Genomic DNA, 24,719 nt, shown 5'->3' on the forward strand with positions numbered 1-24,719 from the left:
TCATAGTTCAAATTAAGGTTTACTCTGTGAGTTCTACATTATGGGTTTTGACACATGTATTATGACATATATCCACTCTGACAATATTAACAGAAAAATCATTTTTAACTACCATAAAAATCTCCTGTGTTCCACCCATTCTCCTTTTTCTTGAATTCTTGGAAACTATGATCTTTCTGAGTATCTCCATAGTTTTGCCTTTTCCATGTAGCTGGAATGATGCAGTGTGTATCCTTTTTCAAATTGTCCTTTGCCCCTAACAATATATATTTAACTTTCCTTCATGTCTTCTCATGTCTTGGTAGCTCATTTCTTTTTAGCACCAAATAATAACTTCATCTTACAGATGTATCACAGTTTGTTGATCCATTTACCTATTGAAGGAGATCTTCATTGCTTCCACGTTTTCTTAATTATGGATAAAATTGTTATAAACAATCTGGTGCAGGTTTTTGTGTGGACATAAGTCTTTAATTCATTTGAATAAGTACCAACACGCCTAATTGCCAATTTGTGTGGTTAAGAGTATGCTTAATTTTATAAGAAACTGCCAAACTGTCTTCCAAAATAGATGTACCATTTTACATTCTAGTCTGTAGTGAATTAGAGTTCTTATTATTGTATGTCCTCACCAGCATTTGATATCTTCATTATTTTGGGTTCAGACATTCTATTAGGTATGAAGTGGAAATATCATTGTTTTGATATGCAATTATCTAGTGACGTATAATACTGAGCATCTTTTCATATGCTTACTTGTCACCTATATATTTTATTTGGTAAGGTGTCTATTTAGATCTTTTGTCCATTTTTTAACTGAGTTGCTTTTTTCCCATTTTATTGTTGTTTTAATGTTCTTGTATGTTTTGGATACCAGTCTTTTATCAGAGCTGTGTTTTGCAAGTGTTTTTTCTCAGTCTGTGGCTTGTCTTTATTCTCTTAACAGTGCCTTTGGTAGAGCAAAAGTTTTTAATTTAAATAAAATTCAGCTTATCAATTTTTTCTTTCCTAGATTGTGCTTTTGATGTATCTAAAAATTCATTGCCAGACACAGTCACACAGATTTTTTTCTGTGTTCTGTTTTAGAAGTCATACAGTTTTGTGTTTAATGTATAGGTATATGATACATTTAATTTTTGTGAAAGGTTTAAGTTCTCTGTCAACTCAATTTTTTACCTGTGGATATCCAGTTCCGATACTTTTAGACTTTTATCTTTTGAATTATCTTCTCTTCTTTGTCAAAAATATTTTTCTGAGTCTATATCTGGGTTTTAATTTGTTCCATTTATTTATTTTTCTATTCTTTCACCATTACTACGCTCTGCAGTTGACCCTTGTACAATACAAGTTTTAGGGTTAAAGCTACCTGTCCAGTTCAAAATGAATGTGTAACTTTAGGTCCTCCCAAAACTTCACTACTAATAGCCTACTGTTGACTGGAAGCTTTACCTACTGATAAACAGTTCATGACACCTATTTTGTATGTTATATGTAATATATGCTATATTCTTAAAACAACCTAGAGAAAAGAAAATGTTAGAAAATCATAAGGAAGTGAAAATATATTTACAGTACTGTACTGTATTTATTTTTAAAAAGTGTGTATAAGTGGACCCAAGCAGTTTAACCCTTGTTGTTCAAGGATCAATTGCATATATTAGTTTAGCTTTATAGTAAGTCTTAGAGTAAGATAGTTTCTTAACTTTGTTCTCTTGCAGTATCATTATGGCTGTTCTGTGTTTTTTTTTCCTTTCCATGTAAACTTTAAAATCAATTTATCACATCTGCAGAATAACTTTAGAATTTTTATTGGGATTTCATTGAATCTATAGATCAAGATAGGAAGAACTGACATAATAACAATACTGAGTCTTCTTATCAGTGTAATGGAATACCTGTTCATTTATTTAGGTCCTCTTTGTTTTTTTTTAATCAGAGTTTTGTAGTTTTCCTCATGTAGAAAGCAGTTGACATTGGTATATTAACCTTGTATCCTGCAACTTTGCTTTAATAGTTCATTAATTCCAATAATGTGTGTCAATGGGATTTTCTCCATACATGATCTTACCATTTGCAAATAGAGATGGTTTTATTTCTTCCTCCCTGTCTAATAATACCCTTTATTTCCTTTTCCTGTCTTACTGTATTAGCTAAGTGTTCAAGTATCATTTTGATTATCAGTGGTGATTGTTTCTGATCTGAGTGAGGAATCATGTAGTTTCTCACTAATAAAAATAGTGTTAGCTGTAGATTTTTTTAGATGATTTTAGCATTAAAGAAATTCCCTTCTATTCCTACTGTATTTTTGAGATGGTGTTGGATTTTGTGAAATGCTTTTCCTGCATCTCTTGATAAAAATCATATTTTTCATTTTTTATCCTGTTATGGATTAATCATTTGCTTTAGGAATGGTGAGTCTGACATATCTAGAGTGAATCACATTTATTTCTTGTATATAATTTTTATGTATTGTGTGGTTGCGTTTACTAATACTTTCTTAAGATTTTTTGCATTTGTATTCATGAGAGAGATTGGTATTTAGTTTTCTTATAATGTCATTGATTTTCCTATTAAGGTAATGCTTACCTCATACAATGAGTTAGAATGTATTCATTCACCTTTATTTCCTAGAAGAGACTTATCATTAGTAGAGAATTGTTATCATTTGTTCCGTAAATGTTTGGTAGAGTTAACCAGTGAACCTATCTGGGCCTGATGATTTCTGTTTTGGAAGGTTATTTATTGACTCAGTTTATTTAATACATATAAATGTATTCAGATTGTTTTTTCTTATATACATTTTGTTAGGTTGTGTCTTTCAAAGAAATGGTCCATTTCATTTAGGTATCAAATTTGTGGGCATAGAGTTACTCATAATTTTTCTTTATTATTTTAATGTTTAAAGGCTCAATGCTAATGGCCTTGCTCTCATTTCACATTATTAGTCATTTGTGTCTTATCTTTCCAGAATCTTTTGTTCTTAGCCTGGCAAGATGTTTATAAATTTAAAATTTATACTGAGCCAGTTATTTTGTTGATTTTCCTGATTGATTTTATAGTCTACTCTGTATTATTTCTTTTTGCATAGTTTTGGCTTAATGTGCTTTTTTTATTTTAAGGTAGAGACTTAGATTATTGACTTTTAGGTTTTTTCCTGTTCTAATATATGTATTTGGTGCTATAAATTGTCCTCTAAGGATTTCTTTTGCTGCATCTCTATATTTGGTTAAGTTGAATATTCATTTTCAATTTATTCCCAGTTTTTATTTTTCTTGATTTTTCTTCTTAGGCTCATATATTATTTAGGAATGTGTTGTTTTAATCTCTTTGTTGTAAGATTTTCCAGGTATCTTTTTATTTTTTGTTTCTAGTTTAATTTCATCATGATGTTAGAGCATTCTTTATATGATTCCTATTGTTTTAAATTTGAGGCATATTTTATGGCTCAGAATGTGGCTGGTGAATGTGCCACATGAGCTGGAGAATAATGTGTTTTCTGCTCTTGTTGAATGCAGTATTTTATAAATATCAGATCTATTTGACTGATGATACTGTCCAATTCAGGTAGGTCTTCTCTGATTTTCTATCAATTACTGATGGGGGATATTGATGTCTCCAAGTATTAGAGTGATTCATCAATTTCTCCTTGAATTTCTATCCTTGTTTTTGCTTCATGAATTTTGACCTTCTTTTAAACATGCACACATTAAGTAGTATTATGTCTTATTGGCGAGTTATGTAATACTCTTTATTCCTGATATATCTGTCTGCTTTGAGATTTGCACTATACAAAATTAGTATAGCTACTTCAGCTTTTTGATTAGTGTATACCTTTATCTGTCTCTAACAGAGACATGTCTATGCCATTATATTTGAAGTTGGTTTCTTTCAGACAACATATAGTTGGGTCTTGGTTTTTTGCTCACTCTGACAGTGTCTATTTTGTTTGGTGTATTTACTTTGACCACTAATGTTGGGGTGTTTTTTTTAAATTTATTTTTGAGAGACAGAGACAGTGTGAGCAGGGGAGGGTCAGAAAGAGAGGGAGTTACAGAATCTAAACATAGGCTTCAGGCTCTGAGCTAGCTCTCAGCACAGAGCCCGATGCTGGGCTCAAACCCATGAGCCGTGAGATCATGACCTGAGCTGAAGTCAGATGCTTAACCAACTGAGCCACCCAGGCACCCCTGACCACTACTGATGTTTAAAGTGCTTACTGATAGGGGCACCTGGGTGACTCAGTCGGTTAAGCATCTGACTGACTCAGGTCATGATCTCACGGTTTGTGGGTTCGAGCCCCGCATCCGTCTCTGTGCTCACCACTAGCTCAGAGCCTGGAGCTTGCTTCAAATCTGTGTCTCTTTCTCTCTCTGACCTTCTGTTCATGCTCTGTCTCTGTCTTTCAAAAATAAATAAATGTAAAAAAGATTTTTAAAAAATGAAGTGTTTACTGACAGACGTAGTTGGATTAATATCCACCATATGTATTGCTGTTTTCCCTTTGTTGCCCTTGTTCTTTCTTTTTTTTGTCCTCCACTCTTTTTCTGCCTTCTCTAGTTTTAACTGAGCATTTCACATTTCATACTTTTTTGCTCTCTCTTTCTCAGGATATAAATTACAATTGTTTTTTTCTTCTCAGTGATTGTTGTAGAGTTTGCAGTATACATGAATAAGCAATCCAATGCCATTTTCAAAAAACACTATATCATTTAATTATTAGTACAAGTATCATGCAATAAAGCATCCCTAATTCCTTACTCCTATCCCTTATAACGTTCTTTTTTTTATGTTTTAGAGTTTTTGATTTTTGGTATTTCCTCTTGATTCATTCTTAGAAGTTCCATCTCTGCTTTTGAGGCCCATTTGTAATTGTAGGATACCTGTTTTTTCCACTAGAGCCTTTAAAATATTAGTTGTAGTAGTTTTATACTTCCAGTCTACTTACTAATTCAAAAATCTTAGTCACATCTGAGTCTCGTTCTTTTTAGGCTTTGTCTCTTTTTCTTTTAGTGTGCCTTGTAATATGGTGTTAAAAGCTAGAAATAATGTGCTTTGTATGAAGAACTGAGGTAAGTAAGTCTTCAGTGTGAGATTTTTATATTTATTCAACTTAAAATTAGGTTGTGTTAACCGTTTGCTGTACCCTCAAGTGTGAGAAGCTAACATTTCTTCTTGTGTTCCTGCTTTTGTCTCCAACTGTTTTCTTTGGAATTCCAGAGAGATTCCATAAACTAGATCTGAGAGTTCTTTCACTTGTAAACTGAGCCATATTAATATAGTGGGAAGATGTTGAGGGAAGAGAAGCATTATGTATTCCTGTAATTAGGTCTCAGTTTTATGTATGCAAGAGAGCCTATTCCCCTGAACATAATACCTTTACAGGTACTTCTCAGCTTCCCCCCACCCCCCAACAAACATACACACATTGCCCCTTTAGGTGAGTCAGGAAGGAAAGGAGGGACTGGAATTGAGTATTTCCTTTCCCCAAGTCAGTTGGACTCTGGTAAAATAATTTGCCTTGTAGGCAAGCCTTGTTAAGGAGGACAGAATGCTCTAGATGTATTTCAGTTCATCTACTTTTCCCTTATCTCTCTTGCCACAGGAGAAAATATTTTTCTGAACCTTGTTAGAAGATCAGAAGGGTATAGCTAGAAGGGTACTTGGAGGTGAAACTCTGGAAAGTGTGGAGTCTTCCCTAAGACCAGGCCCTCCTGGAGTTTTTAACTGATAAGCTTTTCAACATTGAGCCTCTAGCAAATTGTCAGTCACATTTTAATTTTGTATACTTTGGAACTGCCTCCAGTGCAATTTCTGTACCTGGGCTTCTGCTGTGATTCTCTATATCTGCCTGTGTGTGTCTAATATTGGAAGACACAGTGCCCTATGACCTCATTCTCACAGATCTAAGAAGAGTTGTTGTTTTTCAGTTTGTTCAGGTTTTTTCTTGCTATGAGGGCAAGAGTGTCAGCCTCCAAGCTCTTTATATGCTGGACACAGCCTTGATCCTTTCTGAATAAAAATTTCTGGTTTTTTTTGTTTTTACTTTAAAATCAAATTGGTGAAGACTATAGTTTAGGAGTAATTGTCTTCATTGTGTGTGTATAGTGATATAGTTTATTAACTTCCTACTGCTAGCTATTTAATTTTTCCTTTTTATAATCCGATTATATTAAATATCCTTATAGCTAGATATTTGTGTATATCTGTAACTATTTCTTTTGAGTAAATTCCTGGAAGTGGACTTGCATGATTGAAGTCTGTATAAAATTGTGCCTTCTAATAAGATGTGTTTGTACTATTATTTTATGTTGCTTGGATTAACCATAGCCTCAATACTATTATCTTAACTCAAAAATTTTAATTTGTATGCCAAAAATGGTACCTCATTTAGTTTTTGTAAATTTAGTTTAAATAGGAAAGAACTACATTTTTAAAGATGAAATTCGTTTTGTTCTCTAAGTTTTTTTAATTCAAATGTAATTAATATATAGTTACTAGTTTCAAGTGTGTGATACAATTCAGCAGTTCTGTATCTTTCTTATTGCTCATAAAAAAAATGTAGTCTTAATCTCTATTAGGACTGTTGAACCATCTTTTAAACCATCCTCCGACCCACCTACCCTCTGGCAACCACCAGTTCTCTGTACTTGGCTTCTTGACTCTATTTTTTTCCCCCGTTTCCCAAATTCCACATGCGCAAAGTCTTATGGTATTTGTCTTTCTCTGATTGACTTATTTCACTTAGCATTGTATCTTATAGGTTCATCCATATTGTTACAAATACCAAGCTCTCACTTTTTCTTTAAGGCTGAGTGATGTCCTTTTATATGTGTGTGTTTGTATGTATTTCGGTATGTACGTACATAACATTTTCTTTATGCATTCATGTATTGGATTGCTTCTATATCTTGGCTATTGTAAATAATGCTGCAGCAAACATAGGGAGATATATATCTTTTCGAATTAGTGTTTTTGTCGTCTTTGGATCAACACCTATTAGTACAATTGCTGGATCACTTGGTAATTGTATTTTTAATTTTTTGAGAAACCTCCACACTGTTCCCACAGTGGCTGTACGAGTTCGCATTCAACACCAATAATGTATGAGGTTCTTTTTTCTCCATATCTTTACCAATACTTATTGTTCCTGTGTTTTTGATTTTAGACATCCTGACAGGTATAAAGTGATACCTCATTGTGGTTTTAATTTGCATTTTCCTGATGATTGGTGATACTGAGCATCTTTTCCCGTGTTTGTTGGTGATTGTGTGTGTCTTTGGAAAAATGTTTATTCTGGTCTTCTGCCTACTTTTTATTTGGATTATGTTCTATTGGTAGTGAGTTGTATCAGTTCTTTTTGTATTTCAGAAATTAGTACTTTATCAGATACATCATTTGCAAATATCTTCTCTTATTCAGTAGGTTGTCTTTTGTTTGTGTTGATGGTTTTCCTTGCTGTGCAAAAGCTTTTTGTTTTGGTGTAGTCCCCCTACTTTAATTTTGCTTTTGTTTCCCTTACCAAAGGAGACATACTAGAAAAATGTTTCTATGGCCAAAATCAAAGAAATTACTGCCTATGTTTCCTTCTAGGAATTTTATTATTTCAGGCCTCCCCTTTAGATCTTTAATCCATTTGTAGCTTATTTTCTGAATATGGTACAAGAAAGTGGTCTGGTTTCATTTTTTTGCACATAGGTGACCAGTTTTCTGAGCACCATTTGTTGAGGAGACTGTCTTTTCCCCATTATATAGTCCTGCCCACTTTGTCATAGATTAATTCACCATCAAAGCATGGGTTTATTCCTAGACTTTCTATTTAATTCTGTTATCTATACTTGTGCCAGTATCATACCGTTTTTATTAGTATAGCTTTGTAGTATACCTTGAAATCTGGAATTGCAGCATGTCCAGCTTTGTTCTTTCTCAATATGGCCTTGACTATTCAGAGTATTTTGTGATTCCATACAAACTTTAGTATTATTTATCCTAGTTCTCTGAGAAATGCTGTTGATATTTGGATAGGAATTTGCATTCATCTATAGAATTCTTTATGTAGTATGTACACTTAGTATTAATTCTTTCAGGCCATGAACATATAGCTTCAATTTCTTTGATAGGGTTTTATGGTTTTCAGAGTACAGGTGTTTCACTTTCTTATGTTTATTCCTAGGTAATTTATCCTGGCATAATTGTAAACAGGATTGTTTTCTTAATTTCTCTTTTTGGCCACTTTATTATTAGTGTATAGAAATGCAGCAGATTTTTGTATGTTAATTTTGTATTCTGTGACTTTCCTGAATTCATTTATCAGTTCTAATAGTTTGTTGGAGTCTCTGGGGTTTTCTATTTATAATTGTGCTATGGAACCTGGTCTGGATCACCCTATAGAAGAACCAAGCAGCATTCGGAGATCTTAGAAGGCAGGAAGTTTATTTTACACCGGTGGGCTCAGAGGAGATCACTCTCCACAAGTCTGATGCCTGAACATAAGCAGAGGGGACAATTGATAGTCTGTTACTTAAGTATTCTCATTAGTTGTAATTTGGAGTGTCTGGCAAGCAGGTGGGAAGAAAAACCCAGAAGGGGAGTCTTCCAGAAGGAACTAGAATTCCCCTATCAGTCCTGTTGGCCATCTTATAACAGATTTTTCCCTATCAGTACCATGTTATCTCCAAAGTAAGTGAAAGTTTTACGTCTTCCTTACTAATTTGGATGCCTTTTATTTGTTTTCCTTGTCTGATTACTGTGACTAGGACTTCCAGTACTATGTTGAATAAAAGTGGTGAGAGTGGATATCCTTGTCATGTTTCTTACCTTAGAGGAAGGGCTCTCAGTTTTTCCCCCCCTGAATATGTTAAGTGTGGGTTTTTCATGTATGGCATTTACTATGTTGAGATAGTTTCATCTAAACCTACTTTGTTGAGAGTTTTTATCACGAATGGATGTGCTACTTTGTCAAGTGTTTTTTCTGCATTTCCTGAGATGATCATATGGGTTATATCTTTTATCTTGTTAATGTGGCATATTATGTTGATTGATTTATAAATACTGTACCACCCTTGCATCCCTGAAATAAATCCCATCTGTTCATGGTGAATGAGTTTTTAATGTATTGTTGGATTTGGATTGCTTTTATTTTGTTGAGATTTTTTTGTACCCGTTTTTGTCAAAGATATTGACTTGTAGTTTTATTTATTTATTTATTTTTTATTTATAGCATCTTTATTTGGTTTTAATATCAGGATAATGACAGCCTCATAGTGAATTTGGATGTTATCCTTCTTCTGTGTTTTGGCATAATTTGAGAAGAATACGTAGTAATTTTTTAGATGTTTGGTAGACTTCATCTTGGAAGCCATTTGGTCTTGGACTTTTGTTTTTTTGGTTACTAATTCAGTTTCATTGCTAGTAATCAATCCTTAGATTTTTTCTTTCTTCCTGAGTCAGTTTTGGGAGATAATAGGTTTCTAGGAATTTATCCATTTCTTTTAAGTAGTCCAATTTGTTGGCATATAATTTTTTATGATATTCTCTTGTAATCCTTTTTATATCTGTGATGTTGATTGCTGTTTCTCCTCTTTTCTGGTTTTATTTGAGTTCTTGCCCTTTTTTTGGTGAGTCTAGCTGAAGGTTTATCAATATTATTGATCTTTTCAAAGAACCACCTTCTGGTTTCATTGATCTGTTCTATTGCTTTTTTAGTCTATTTCAGTTGTTTCTTCTGCAATTTCTATCATTTCCATTCTTCTACTGGCTTTGGGCTTTGTTCATTCTTTTTTTTTTAGCTCCTTTAGATATAAGGTTAGATTGTTTATTTAAGATTTTCCTTCTTGAGATAGGCCTGTGTTGCTATAATCTTCCCTCTTAGAACAATTTTTGCTGCTTTTTGCTGCATCCCAAAGGTTTGGATATTGTGTTTTCAATTTCATATGTCTCCATGTGTTGTTTTTTTTTTCCTCTCTCTCTGTGATTTCTTGGTTTACTCATTCTTCGTTTAGTAGCATGGTATTTTGCCTCCATATATTTGTATTTCCAGATTTTTTTTGTGATTGATTTTTTTTCAAATTGTGGTGGTGGAAGAGATGTACAATACGGTTTTAATCTTTAAATTGAGACTTGTTTTTAGGCTAACGTGATCTGTTTTGGAGAAAAGTGCATGTGCACTTGAAAATACTGTGTATTTTGCTTGTTTTGATTGGAATGTTCTGGCTATATCTGTTAGGTTCTTCTAGTCCAATGTGTCAATCAAAATCACTCTTGCTGATGTTCTGTTGATCTATCCTTTGATGTAGGTGGGGGGTTAAAGCCCCCAGCTCTTATATTGCTGTTAATTTCTTCATCATGTCTGTTAATTGTTGTTTATATACTTAGGCACTCCTATGTATATAAATATTTATAATTATTATATTCTCTTCTTCAGTTGTTTCCCTTATTATTATGTAGTGATTTTGTATTAACATTAGAATATCACTTAATAACTTTTCCATCTTTGATAGTTAATAAAGCAGTGGGGTGTTAAATAATGGAACTTTTCAGATTACTAAATTAATACAGTTATAGGATGCTAGAGTCAGTCACGGAAATAGGTGCTCTTTATAGATTCTTGAAACAATAATCTCTGATTAAGAAATATTTATATTTTCATCAGTAGCATACATAGTTTAACAAAATATAAACATGTTGTTCCAATGGTTAAAATGACAGTTTGGGGAACTAAAATTGAGCATTTTGCAGATTGAAGGAATCTTGCAGTTCAACATTTTTTTGTTTTGAAGAAAAGTAGACTTTAAACTCCTTTTATATATAGAAAGCAGATAAAATTGTGCTAGTGGAGTTTTCTTATTCTTGCTTGATTTCTCTAGAATACTCTTAAGTATTGGTGGTAATAATGGACATATTCATGATTTTATTTGTAATACTGTTTACAATGGGTTTTAATACTTATTCTATTATAATTGAAGAACCAGATTTTTTGGAGCCCAACATGGGGCTTGAACTCATGACTCTAATATCAAGACTTGAGCTGAGATCAAGAGTCAGACACTTAACTGACCGAACCACCCTGGCACCCAATCTTTTGCTTTCTAAAAGATACCTTTTCTTATCTATTGGACTACTGGCTAATAAATATTTGATCCAGAATCTTTTATTCTGTTTATAAGTTCTGTGTGAGCCTCATCTATAATGATTTTTTTTTTTTTACCTTTTGCTCAGTTTTATTAACAAAGTTTATATCAGGTGCATATAATAAAGTCCAAAGGCCTGTATCTTTTTTTTTCTAGATTTTGGAATTGTTTAAATCCCTTTAAACTTCCTTTTTTGAATATTGGTTAACAATTAAATTTCAAAGAGCACCTGGTTGGCACAGTCGGTTAAGCATCTCTTGATCTTGGCTTAGGTCATGATCTTATGAATCCTGAGTTCGAGCTCACATCAGGCTCTGTGCTTGTGGTGCAGACCCTGCCTGGGATTCTGTCTCTCCTTCTCTCTGTCCGCCCCCCCCCCCCCCACTATGTGCATGCACTCTCTCACTCCCTCTCACGCGAGCGCTCTTTCTCTCTCTCTCTCAAAATTAACCTAAAAAGAAATTTAATTTCAAAATCCTTGGTACTATAGCTATTTTTCTGTGAAGTTTTGAGCACCCTTCCATTTCTTTTGTGATCATTGATTTCTTGATGTCTTCTGCCTTTATTTTTCTTACTATTTGTTTGGTTAATAATTATTTTGTTATTTTTCTTCCTTTATTTTACATTATTCAGTTTTTCACTTAATTCCTTGTTTAGTTTTGTAAGTTAAATGTTACTCATTTCACATTTAGTTTCTTTAATAATAAGTTTGCAAGTTTGTTTAAAACCAAGTAGTTCTGCACCCATTTCCAATAAGAGTATTGTAGGGAGTGTTCCTACACCACCAAGCAATTCTCTGACACTAGCTGAATTCATCTGAATTCGGACATTGTTTACCTAGAGATAGTAATCTGATTCCACAGTTAAGGGCTCAGTCCTACAAAACTACCCCCTCCCCCACCACTTCATATGCCAGTCACAGGTCAAAGTTGTCACCTATTCTTCTGACTACCCTGCTGTAGATGAGAGGTTCCAGCATTCCCCTACTTTTGAGTGGCTCACAGATTGCAGAGAAATATTTTATTAGATTATCAATTTACTACAAAAGGATATAACTCAGGAGCAGCCAGATGAAAGAGTTGCATAGGGCAAGGAATGTGGCAAGGGGTGGAGACTTTAATGTCCTCTCTGACCATGCCACTTTCCATAAATCTTCATGTGTTCACCAACCCAGAAATTCATTGGACTTCATACTTCTGGGATTTTTATTTTACTTTTGGGAAGCTTCATCACACAGGCATGATCTATCATCATCTCCATTTTCCATTCTTCTCCCTTCCCAAGAGAATGGGGGTGGGGCTGAAAATTCCAAGCTTCTTTCATGGCTTTCTCTTTCTGGTGACCAGGACCTATCCACAAGTCCACTAAGAATTGCCTCATTAGTACAAAAGAGACTCCTGTCAATCAGGAAATTACAAGGGTTTCAGGAGCCCTGTGTAGGAACCAGGATCAAAGATCAAATATTAGGACAAAAAATGCTTGTGGTGCTTTGAACACTGAGGAAATTACAAGGGTTTTAGGAGTATGTGCCAGGAAGTAAGGCCTGAGACCAATATATGTATTTTATTAACTTAAAAATACCGTTAGGTTTTTCTCTGAATTTTACCTTAGTCACCTCATCTAGGTTTAATTATTTTTTTCTTTAGGGTAGGTGGAATTTTACAATATTTATGGTCAATTCTCTGTTAATAATTGGATTATCACTATTAGTGGTTTTTATAAATTCTGAAGCAGGAAATATTGGTTGTTAGTTGGTAAGTAGCAAACTATTCCACAACAATTGCAACTAGTATTGTTTAAAACAACAAATATTTATTTTTTTCCACACAGTTTTTGTCAGTCATGAATTCAGGAGCAGCTTAGATGGATAGCTGTGGTTCTTCGATTGTCATGAAGTTACAATCAAGATATTAGATAGGGTTGCAGTCTTCTGAAAGCTTGACAGGAGCTGGAGGATATATATATATATATATATATATATATATATATATATATGTACACACACACATATACATATATAAATAGTTTACTTGTGTGGTTGGCAAGTTACTACTGACTCTTGGTAAGAGGCCTTAGTTACTTACCGTGTGGTATAAATTTAGGTGGTATAAATGAAATCAAGGCCTATCCTCAGAAGTCATACTCCATTATTTTCACAATATCCTTTTGATTACACTAGCCAGCTCTATAATGTGGTAGTGGATTGCTTACAGATACAAATACTAGAAGTTAAGAACCACTGAGGGCCATTTTGGAAGCTAGTTGAAATAAAGTGGAATTACCGAACTTTCTTTTAGGATATAAAAAAAAAACCCATGCATTTTGAGTATGAGACCTCTTATATGTGCCTATTCCAGGTATTTTCTGGAAAAGCTCTCACTTTATGTAGAGAACTATAGTTTTGTGGCTTTGAGTTAGGATAAAAGGAACTACTGAATATTCAAAATTAGAGATTGGTAAAAAAAAAAAGGGGGGGGGGACACTGGGTGACTCAGTTGACTATCCAACTCTCAATTTTGGCTCAGGTCGTGATTCCAGGATCATGGGATTGTGCCCCACATCAGGCTCTGTGATGAGCATGGAACCTGCTTAGGATTCTCTCCCTCTCTTTCCCCCTCCCCCTCCCTTTTTCTAATCCTCCTCTCCCCAACTTTCACTTGGGCACTCTCTCTTAAAAAAAAAAAAATCAAAGATTGGTAAACTCCTTTACCATTCATTTTCTTCATCTCTTTTATGGTCTTTGGCCTGTTTCTCTAGATTTTATGGTTATTCTGGAGTTCTGAGAGAACTCATGTTTTACAGAAGTCTTTTACAAATATTGGGTTATAATATCCTCTGTTTAGTCAGTGTGCTTTATGTCTACAGAACTTTTTCAGCATTCTGGTCATCTCATCTTTTTAGCTTACCTGATGGCATAGATTTGTTCTTTTTATTGTAAACAGGAGCCTGATGGTTTGTGTCACAACTCTATAGTGTAGTTTTGCTGCAAAGGGAGAGAAGACTAGTCCTCTTTGTGCTTTCTTGTGTGTTTACTTCTGAAAAGACCATTTTTTTTATTAGCAAGCAGATTGCACCACAGATCTAGTGTTGGACCTCTGTGTTTGCTTACCTGCTGTCTTTTCAAGGAAATAATGTAGGGTGTGTCTTTTTTTAACTAAGAAAATTTTTCTTGTTTTATTGTATCATGAGGCATTGAAACATCCGAACCAGTCATTATCGGGGGGGAGAGGGGGTGAGGCAGCTGCTTTCTCCTTCACTTCTTTGGGTTACTAGAGCAACTTGTCAGATTAAAAAAAAGAAAAAGAGAGACAACTTTTTGTATTAAGTCTTTCCAGGGCATACACTGGTGCAACACAAACTTTTCCTGTCAAATGTAACTAGTCTAGCGTCCAAACATCATGCACAACACCTCAGTAGCAGCAGCACACTGTGCCCAATCCCACCGTGGCCCTGTATGATATTTGGAGCATCTGGAGGAGTGTGAATACTATTGGGAAGAAGAGGGAGGAGGAAACAGCATGAGTGCCTGGCTGGGAGGAGGTCAGCCAAAGTTGTGCAGGGCAGGCCTAAACATGTCGTTGGTGCAAACCCAAGCATCCTTGATATTCTTTAATAGGAACATCTGGTGGGAAACCCCATGGTAGGATCTTCATCAGCCTGGAGCTGGCCCACACCATGCTGATGATGCAGCTATCTGGTGTGGGCTGATGGCCCTGTGCCGTGATGCTGTGCTGGATTTTCTGGAACAGAAGGCTAGACAACTTCTCCACAATGGCAGCTTTCCCCTGGAACTGCTGTCCTTCCCATGTAAGGCATGATGCGTCAATATAAATTGCACCTAGTTGGATTCTGTCATTATCAAATTACTGATTGTAATGTTAAATGAAGCTGGATCCAATCTGCTCCCAAATTGGCTTGTCTCCCATTCTGGAGTGTCACCCGGCCTCACAGAGACCCAAGGGGTTGGCACAGTGGCGATAGCAGTAGCGGTAGCAGCCAATAATGTGTGTTTTATTAGCTACCTTTATCTTATTAGAGAATTAGGAAATTCATTGGTCAAATGTATTTAAACTTTTTCAGCTACAAGAGTGAGTTCTCCCTGTAGCCAGTTAACTAGACCAGTGCTTTTGTTTATTGTTGGGAGTTTTGTTTCAATGAGGTTGGTTTTTATTATTGTTTTCCTTACTTCACTGATTAAGGAGTAGCATTTTTTTTTTTCAGAACAGAGAATAGTGTTTACATAAGACGAGGTGCATAAGGAGTGACACAAATAACAGGAAACAGTATATTTGCGGTTTTTTGGTTTTTTTTTAATAGTACTTTATTGTCAAAATTGGTTTCCATATAACACCTAGTGCTTCTCCCCACAAGTGCCCCCCCTCCATGACCATCACTCCCTTCCCCTCTCTCCCTCCCCCTTCAGCCTTCGGTTTGTTTTCAGTATTCAATAGTCTCTCATGATTTGTGTCCCTCTCTCTCCCCAGCTTTCTTTCTCCATTCCCCTCCCTACGGCCCTCTGTTAGGTTTCTCCTGTTAGACCTATGAGTGCAAACATATGGTGTCTGTCCTTCTCTGCCTGACTTATTTTACTCAGCATGACACCCTCGAGGTCCATCCCCTTTGCTACAAATGGCCAGATTTCATTCTTTCTCATTGCCATGTAGTATTCCATTGTGAATATATACCACATCTTCTTGATCCATTCATCAGGTGACGGACATTTAGGCCCTTTCCATGATTTGGCTATTGTTGACATTGCTCCTATGAACATTGGTGTACATGTGCCCCTATATATCAGCACTTCTGTATCCCTTGGGTAAATCCTCAGCAGTGCTATTGCTGGGTCATAAGGGAAGTTCTGTTGATAGTTTTTTGAGGAACCCCCATTCTGTTTTCCAGAGCGGCTGCACCAGTTTACATTCCCACCAACAGTGTAGGACGGTGCCCATTTCTCCACATCTCGCGAGCATCTATAGTCTCTTGATTTGTTTATTTTAGCGACTCTGACTGGTGTGAGGTGGTATCTCAGTGTGGTTTTGATTTGTATTTCCCTGATGATGAGTGACGCTGAGCATCAAGGAAACAGTGTATTTGAACCTCTTTTCTCTCATTGACAGCTAGTTAGTCCTCTTATTGACAGCTCTTTAACCTTTGGTGGGTGGGGGTGGGCTGCAGAAAAAGATAGACGTATTTTTGCACCTGAGTTCTTAACCTGGATATGCCTGTAGCTGGATCTCTGAGTAAATTTGTGTCTCATTTTCTTCATGTGTGAAAATGAGGGAGTTACATTTGATGATCTTGCTAAGAATAAGTGAGTATCACTTTTATGAAGACATTTGGGGTATTTTATTGCCTTAAAGTCATCATGATGAACAGCTATTTTGCAGTACAAAGAAAAATGTAAGTTCCTGAGAATTCTGGTTTGAGTGTAAAAAAGATAAAGTTTCCCTCTGAATTGTACAATGTTGTATAAGAAAAAATTCTAAGCTGACATTTTAAAGCAAAAAAATACTTTGGGGGGATTTTCTCCCTTTTAAAAAACCCAACTTTTTGGAAAGCTTATTACAGTATGAATGTTTAAACTACTATTTTCATCTGTCATGGCAGAGTTATCTAAGCATGCTGATGGGTATAGGGAATGTATATTCGTTAAAATTCATTAGCAAACACTGCGGGAGAATATAATCTTGGACCCTAGTTAGTACTCAAATTGTAGGAATTTGGGCTCCTTATGTTTCCTGCATAGTTTGAAGAGTCTCATTAGAAACAACAAACTGTTCCTAAAGTTTTTAGGATAAATTTTAAGATTTGGGTTTACATGGAGTTATTTCTAGAAATTGTATTTTTCCTAAGGCAGTGTTTTCAGTCTTTTTTTCCTTCTAAGAGTAGTTTCATTAACATTTGCTAATTGATTCACTGAGGTTGTAGCATATTTACATTTAACATAAATTTATCTGTGAACATGTCAAAGGAAAAAAATGAAATAGTGAGGAGGTTTCTATTCATTATTCTTAAATGAACAGATGCCCTGGAGTAGTTGTACTTGCAAGCAAATACAATACTATATAATATTATACTTTATGTGTACAAAGTATACTCATATACTTTTCCAAAAAAATCTATATACTTGTGCTCTCTTCTTACACACTGACATTAGTGGACTTGTCTTAGATCTTGACTCCTATTTATGGTCCCTTTCTTCATTCAAAACAAAATGGGTTTTTTTTGTTGATTCAAGTGTTTGTTGCCTTTATGCTATTTATCCATGTAAGTAAACATATTAGCTTTGATTCACAGCCTTCATTCCTGTCTCTGTTCAGCATATTTTCTAGTCACATTCCATGTGCTCAGAGAATATAGAGTATAATTAGCCAGTATAACATTTAGAGTGTAGTTATAAGCTGAATCAATGCCAGTAAAATGATACAATGCATTTCAAAACCTGAAAGGATTTCTAGGTTATTTGCAAATGTGTGTTGCTTCTTTCATTAGCCTATATAATTCAGAAGTTAGTGTATTTTAAATGTGTGCTTTAAAGAAGTTCTCTGAATATTTTTTTTTCTTTTACACCAATACAAAATTGATACTTATTTATATGGGATGTTTCATGCTTAATAATTATAAAATATTGTGGTAACTTATAAATGCCTTTTTTACCTGAAGATTTTGTGTTGTTAAACCTATGATTTTCCCACTAAGAGTGTTTACTTATTTTGTTGACTATTCAAACACCATCGTTCTTAGAAACAACTCTGTGGGCATATTCATTAATAGCAGGATTCTAATAGTACTTTACAAAGTACATACATTTACTAAAAGATATGCATGTATATGTGTCTATGCACATAAATGTACATATACATAGTTACAGTTACATATGTACATATATGGATAGGTCTCCATGTGTATATGTGGTTCCAGGCACATTGCTATGCAATACTGAAAACTAAGAGGTAAGAGACAGAATGGCTTTTCTCGAGAATTGCAAACTTTTCAGTGTGAATTATTTGGTCAGTTTTCAGTATTAGACATTATAAAATTTTTTTCTTCATTTTAATATCAATAAAGAAAATAGCAATGTCATTATGTAATTAGACTAAAGATGACTAATCCTTGAATTCATTTGATCCTGAGTGAGTTTCTGAGCAAACTTTATCCTCTCTATTCACTGAGAACAAATGAAAAAAAAATGTATAAAGTTATTAGGAATTACTAGCCACTCCACTGTGGATGACTTTATCTTGAAATGACAAAAAACAGTTATTTGGGATTACTCCTCAGCTCTGGAGACCTCAAGGAAGCATTGCACCAGAGACTCTGCCCAACCTGACTTACTAAATTCACATAATTTCATAGACAGCATTTTAACTTGATCCTTTAAGGAAGTACTAAGAATATGTTTGCTAGTCTGTAAACTTGGAATTTATACCTATTTTGTCCCTTATTCCCTCCACTTTAACATTTCCTTTAATTCAATTTTATTTTTTTTATTTTTATTTTTTTAATATTTTATTTGTTTTTGATACAGAGAGAGATAGAGCATGAGAGGGGGAGGGGCAGAGAGAGAGGGAGACACAGAATCTGAAGCAGGCTCCAGGCTCTGAGCTAGCTGTCAGCACAGAGCCTGACGCGGGGCTTGAACCCACGACCGTGAGATCTGACCTGAGCCGAAGCCGGAGGTTGAAGCCGGAGGCTTAACCGACTGAGCCACCCAGGCGCCCCTAATTCTATTTTAATCTTTTCCTTGCTGCAAACACTCCAACTGGCAAGTGATAAATGTGGAAACTAATTCTAGCTGGCTGAAAAACAAATATATTCTTACCTCAGTTTCATCCCAAAGAACAATAGCAAAACATGGAAACTGCCCACAAATTTCTCCTAAATATCTTTTGTTTTACAATATTTGACTATTTATCCAATCAAGGACATTTTTCTAACTGAAGAGAGGCAGAATTCTAACGTTTTGTCCCTTCTTACTGTTCTTTGAAAAATGTCAGCCATACTGAGTTAGGCACTAAATAAACAGTAGTAGAATTTATATTTTTACTTTTACCTAAGTTAAAGACTGGTAGTGGTATTATTTTCAGCAGTTTTTTAAATTCATATTTAGAGGGGTTTTTTTTATTTTATCAGAGTTCTCATTAAAAAGTAATACTCCTCTCTGCTGGAACTTTGGGGTGTTGTTTTAACAAAAAAGGCTGTTAAATATAATGATTGTATGTTTTCCATTTTCAGTCCCATCCACCAATTTTACACAGACTTTGTAGGAATTCAGTTAGTAAATTTCATCTTTTCTCATGTAAATTAGTTGTTTTTCCAAACTGATTGTAAAGGTGTGTTTTTATATTTTTAACAAATGGATACAAAGTTCATTCGTGCTCTTTATAGGTATATGTGTTAAAAAGTTCTCTTCATGAATGTCAAGTGCATATTTACGAAAATTTATTTAGATAATACATCAATTTCAGACACAAAATCAGGGATAAAAACATTTTCAAAGTACTTTCTCCATAGCACAGGTTTCTTTCAAAAATCACTTTCCTACCTTTATTTTTAAAGTTCTACATATTTTTCGTTTTTCTCCTTCCTTTCCCATTTCCTTTCCCTGTCCTTCCCCACCCCTCCATAATAATTGAATTATTTCACCTTTATTTAAAATACCTTTAAAAAATACCTTTAAGTTCATCAAGTCATCTGGATTCATTATCCACCCAACTGGCCCATATACCTAACTCGTATAGTAAAAAGCTGAACATGAATAAGCATGATGTGACATGTAACCCCTATCTTTTACTTACCTCCCATTCTTTCTTTAGGGCTCCTAGGTTGCTGTTATGACATGACAGCAATAGCTAACACAGAGATCAAGTGAAGATATTAATATCAGTTTATATAGTAAATATTATCTAAACCTAATGTAATTCTGATTTTTTTGGTGAATATTTTAAGTCAAATCTTTTAAATACTTGATTTACCTGAGAGGTTTTTGCACCAACTAGTTTGGAGCCTGTTCATCTGCAAGGTAGGAAAGACTCTTTGTTATATCTTTGACCTACTTGGACAGTTTTAAAACTAAGTAAATAGGACATATTCTCACTTGTTTTCTCTTATAAATGTTACAGTTCCTGCTCACATTACTCAGGTAGGCTCCATTAATTTTTTTTTCACCTTGTCACTTTACTGACTATTCCCTTGAAAAAGAAGTGTTGTATGCTCCCCCTTTTTTGTATGTCCTGATATTTTCTATTTAAAAAGTGAGCATTTGAATCTAATAATTTATAATTCTAGAAATCAGAATATTTCCCCATTCTGCAAAATTTGCTGGGTTGTTTTGTCTTTGTCTATTATTTTACTTTTTAATTGTTGTAGTGTGACTCTGTGCAAAAGATCAGCTTGAGGTATAAAACTACGATCTCTCAGGTCCCTTGAGCCTGCACCTTTCTCTGGGCATGCATCATGACTTTCTAATTTCCCCCATTTGTTCAGTTTCTTTTTAATGTCCTAGTCTGTAATCTCTGGCTTCCAAAAAGAGTTAAAAAAAACCTAAAGGAACAGAAAGTGGGCACTAGCCTTTTTAATCCCATGGAAGTTATATTTGCAGGAGAAAGAGGGACTTCAGACAATAAGGGGAAATGGCAACCTGTCTCTTTCTCTTTCTGAGGTGAAAAGTCACCATCAACACAAATCCCTGACATTTGGGCAACAGGATCTCTTGCTTCCTCCCATTGGGCACAATAGTGGGAGATGGGTAGCTGCTACTGAGCAAAGAACTGAAATTAACCAAAATTAATGGCAATTTGCTCTCCCAAGTTTTCCTCTGAATATTACAAACCTTAAATAGACTCTAGAGTTCCAAAGTACTTATATTAGATTCTGCCCTGTACAGTTGCTGTCTCCACAGGTATGGAGAAAGATTCCTGGTGCTTCCTACTTTCCATAATGCATTTTCCCTTAATCCCTCAGGACATTTCTTCTTAATTATTTATTTGTTATTAGATATTGTAAGGACAAGTATTCTCTGATTTCATTTTGCTCGTGATCCTTATCTACATACCTCCTTATTGGCTTTCAGAAGTTTCTGTGATAAATATGTATTACTTTCTAATGTTAAGATTTTTTATCTTAAATTAAAAATACAGATGTTTATTAAAAACCTAAGTAGTAGGGGTGCCTGAGTGGCTCAGTCTGTTAAGCATCTGACTTTGACTCAGGTCATGATCTCATGGTTTATGGGTTTGAGCCCCACATCAGGCTCTGTGCTGGCAACTCAGACCCTGGAGTCTGCTTCATATTCTATGGCTCCCTCTCTCTCAGACCATACATTGCGTGTGTGCTCGCTCGCTCTCTCTCTCTCTCAAAAATTAATAAACTTTTTTAAAAAGTCTCAGCCCAATTTCTGCTCTTATACAAAATGGACTATATACTCTTTAAGGCCCCTTTCTTTATTAAGTCCATGAGTTTATTTCTTGTTTTGTACTTTCACTGCTTTTTCTACTTTTATATTCATACATCTTATTCTAATCAGATTTTAAGCTTTTTGAGAATAGAGACCAACTTTAATCTTTCCCATAGTGCTTCTCATAGGGCCTTGTAATAAGTACTGATTCACTAAATACTTGTCAAATTGAGTTGTTTGAGAATCTTTGTTATCAGCTTGGTGCTACTTGTTTTCTCAAAGTATAATACAGGGAGCCATTTATCCATTTATTTTATTTAAATAAATATTTAATCCTTTTTAAGTTTGCATTTATCTTCTATTTTATTTGTAAGGTCATTCAAGGAAAAATTTGTGTTTTATGGGACAGAAAAACTCCTTTAGGTAGTTTCTGAAACTGAAACCGTAAATTCATTTATATACATATAACACAAATATGTTGTATAGTCATCTTATTAATTTCTTGGGCCAAATTAGTCAGAAAATGTTAATCACCATGTAATAATATTACCAAAACATTATATCTAATTTACATAGCTTGCAAGTGCCTAAAATAATAAAAGGACTTAGTGACTTAAAACAACAGTATTATTTTGGTAAAGCAATGTTTTTTACTTTGAAATATTTATTAAATCAGTTCAGTAGTTTATTGAGCAGTTTATTAGCTATAACTGGTGATTATCAAAACAAGTGTCATTATCTGTGTCTTTGTAAGATTTGATAATTCTAAGTTCTTTTACACTAACAGTCAAAACTAGGTTTTATCTTATAATACAGATATTATATGCTGTTACTAGGCAAGGTGAGTTATTTGGTCAATTTACTAGACTTAAAAAAAATCTGATTTTATTTTGTTCGAATTGGTTGCATATATACGATGGAATAATACTCAGTCATAAAAAAAGAATGAGATCTTGTTATTTACAACAATACAGATGGACCTAGAGGGTATGATGCTAAGTGAAACTGGAGAAAGACATCCCATATGATTTTTTATATGTAGAATCTAAAACCGAAAACAATGAATAAACAACAACAAGATAGAAACAGATCCTAGTTGTCAGAGGGAAATGGAGTGGGGAGATGTACCAAATGGGTGAAGGGGAGTAGGAGGTATAAGTTTCCAGTTATGGAATGTGTAAGTCACAGAGGTGAAAGGTACAGCATTGAGAACATAGTCAGTGGTGTTGCAATACTGTTGTGTGGTAACAGATGGTAGCTACACTTGCAGTGAGCAAAGTATAATGTAAAGACTTCTTGAATCACTGTGTTCTGTCCTTGGAGCTAATGTAATACTATGTGCCATCTGTAGTTCAATTTTAAAAAAAATTTTTGACTTAAAGGACTGCCCCAGGAGTCTATCCACATTATTTTCCCTGAATCATTTCTTATTCTGTTAGTCTTAAAGATAATGATTAGAACCAACCTAAGGTGAAGACATTAAGTTGACTGTGCCTGCCTGGTGGATTTTTGTTTACCATCTTTAGTCTGGGAAAACAGCCTGACATCTTGCTGGATATTGAGCTCTCTTTGGAAATTCATTATTACTGTCATTTATTTCTTTTCTTATAATGTTTTTACAAGTTAAGGGATTTTCAAAATAATCACTTTTACATTTTATTGTTGGCCAGATGATGTAGAAACAATGACATATAGATAGAGGCTCTGAATGAAGGTTGGAGCTGAAGAAGGCGTTAGGAGAAAGAAGAGCTATAAGTGCGCGTGAAATCTCCAGAGCAGTAAAGGACATGCTTCAGAATTTTTAGGAATTAGTCAACTTGGTAGTTTTTGTAAAGAATAGAAATGGGTAATTATTGTGATAAATAAGCCACCTCATTTGGTAAGAGGAAACTGAATAGACACATGATTGTGTCTTAATTTAGTCATCCTGCTTTGTTAAACATCTCTTTAAAAGTCTACAGTTCCACATATAAATTTGCTAAGTATCTGTCAATGAATATATTGTAGTATTTCACCTTTTAACATTTTTTCTTCAGTTATAAGAGTGTGAGTTATAGGGGCCATGTAAAATGTAGATAGGCTACTCTGAGCAGGCTGTTTCATGTGACATAATTTTATAATTCCTGTCAATTTTGTTGTTTGTCAACATAGGAACAAATTTTCACTGGTCAGTACCTCTCTGATTTACAATATAGAAGTGCTCTGAATTTGTGTAGTGAGAATCTCCCCACCCTATATATCTATCCACCTTTATTTGTGTGTGCTGGAACTAAGTAGAATGACCTAAGACAAAGAAGTCAGAGCTACATTACAACTCACTTATTTGAGTCAGTAGTATAGAGCAGTGTTCCTAGACCTGGCAGTAGAGCAAAGTTCATCAGAGAACATTCTGTAGACCCAGATTTATGACCAAGACACAGAAATCATATTTTAGAAGAATTTCCCCAGGCAATCAATAATACTTGAGAAACTTAACGAGAGTAAAACAAAAAATTGATTCTTTGTGTATATTTCTAAATATAGTTTAAGTTTACACTTGGGTCCAAAAATTCATTAATGCCAGCTGATTTTCCTTTGCCTTTTTAAAATAAAGTTTAATAATTTGTGAGCGTGTATTCTTGTTTTATCAGAATGCTTTTACTAGGCATACTATGTTTCATTGGACATACCACATTAAAGGTACCTCTCTGGGTGCATGGGATTATAAGAAATAATAAACAGCAGAATCCCATCATAGATGAATTGGTCATGATCTAACTACCCTATAGTTGACTTCACTATGCTACATGATCCTGAGGAATGTTAACAGTGTAATTAGGTGAGAAGAATTATTAAGATTCATGTATTTTATTTTTTACAACTTATTATTTATTTTTTAATGCTTATTTTTGAGAGACAGAGACAGAATCTGAAGCAAGCTCCAGACTGAGCGCTTAACACAAAGCCTGATGTGGGGCTCGAACTCACAAATTGCGAGATCATGATCTGAGCTGAATTTGGATGCTTAATGGACGGAGCCACCCAAGCACCCCAACATTCAGATACTTTAAAGATGCCAGTTTTCTGGATAGCTTTAGCTTTTTCTCTATTGACAGCTTCCAGTGAAAGTAAAATGTTGGGTAGCATAGCCAGGAAGCCTTTCAGTTTAGTGTCTTAGGTCTGGACATTGAATGACATCTAGACCATTCATGAAAAAT

The 24,719-nt window shown here is 34.6% G+C and overlaps 1 protein-coding gene and 1 pseudogene across 4 annotated transcripts in view; one reads left to right on the top strand and one right to left on the bottom strand.

Annotated features, from left to right (window-relative positions):
- The window catches only part of ORC4 (origin recognition complex subunit 4), an 85,599-nt gene that overhangs the window by 10,921 nt on the left and 49,959 nt on the right, over window positions 1-24,719 (top strand). The window lies entirely within an intron of this gene.
- On the bottom strand, window positions 14,653-15,052 carry LOC115287841 (annotated as a pseudogene).

This window comes from Suricata suricatta, chromosome 3 (assembly GCF_006229205.1).
Source record: "Suricata suricatta isolate VVHF042 chromosome 3, meerkat_22Aug2017_6uvM2_HiC, whole genome shotgun sequence".
Lineage (NCBI taxonomy): Eukaryota > Metazoa > Chordata > Mammalia > Carnivora > Herpestidae > Suricata > Suricata suricatta.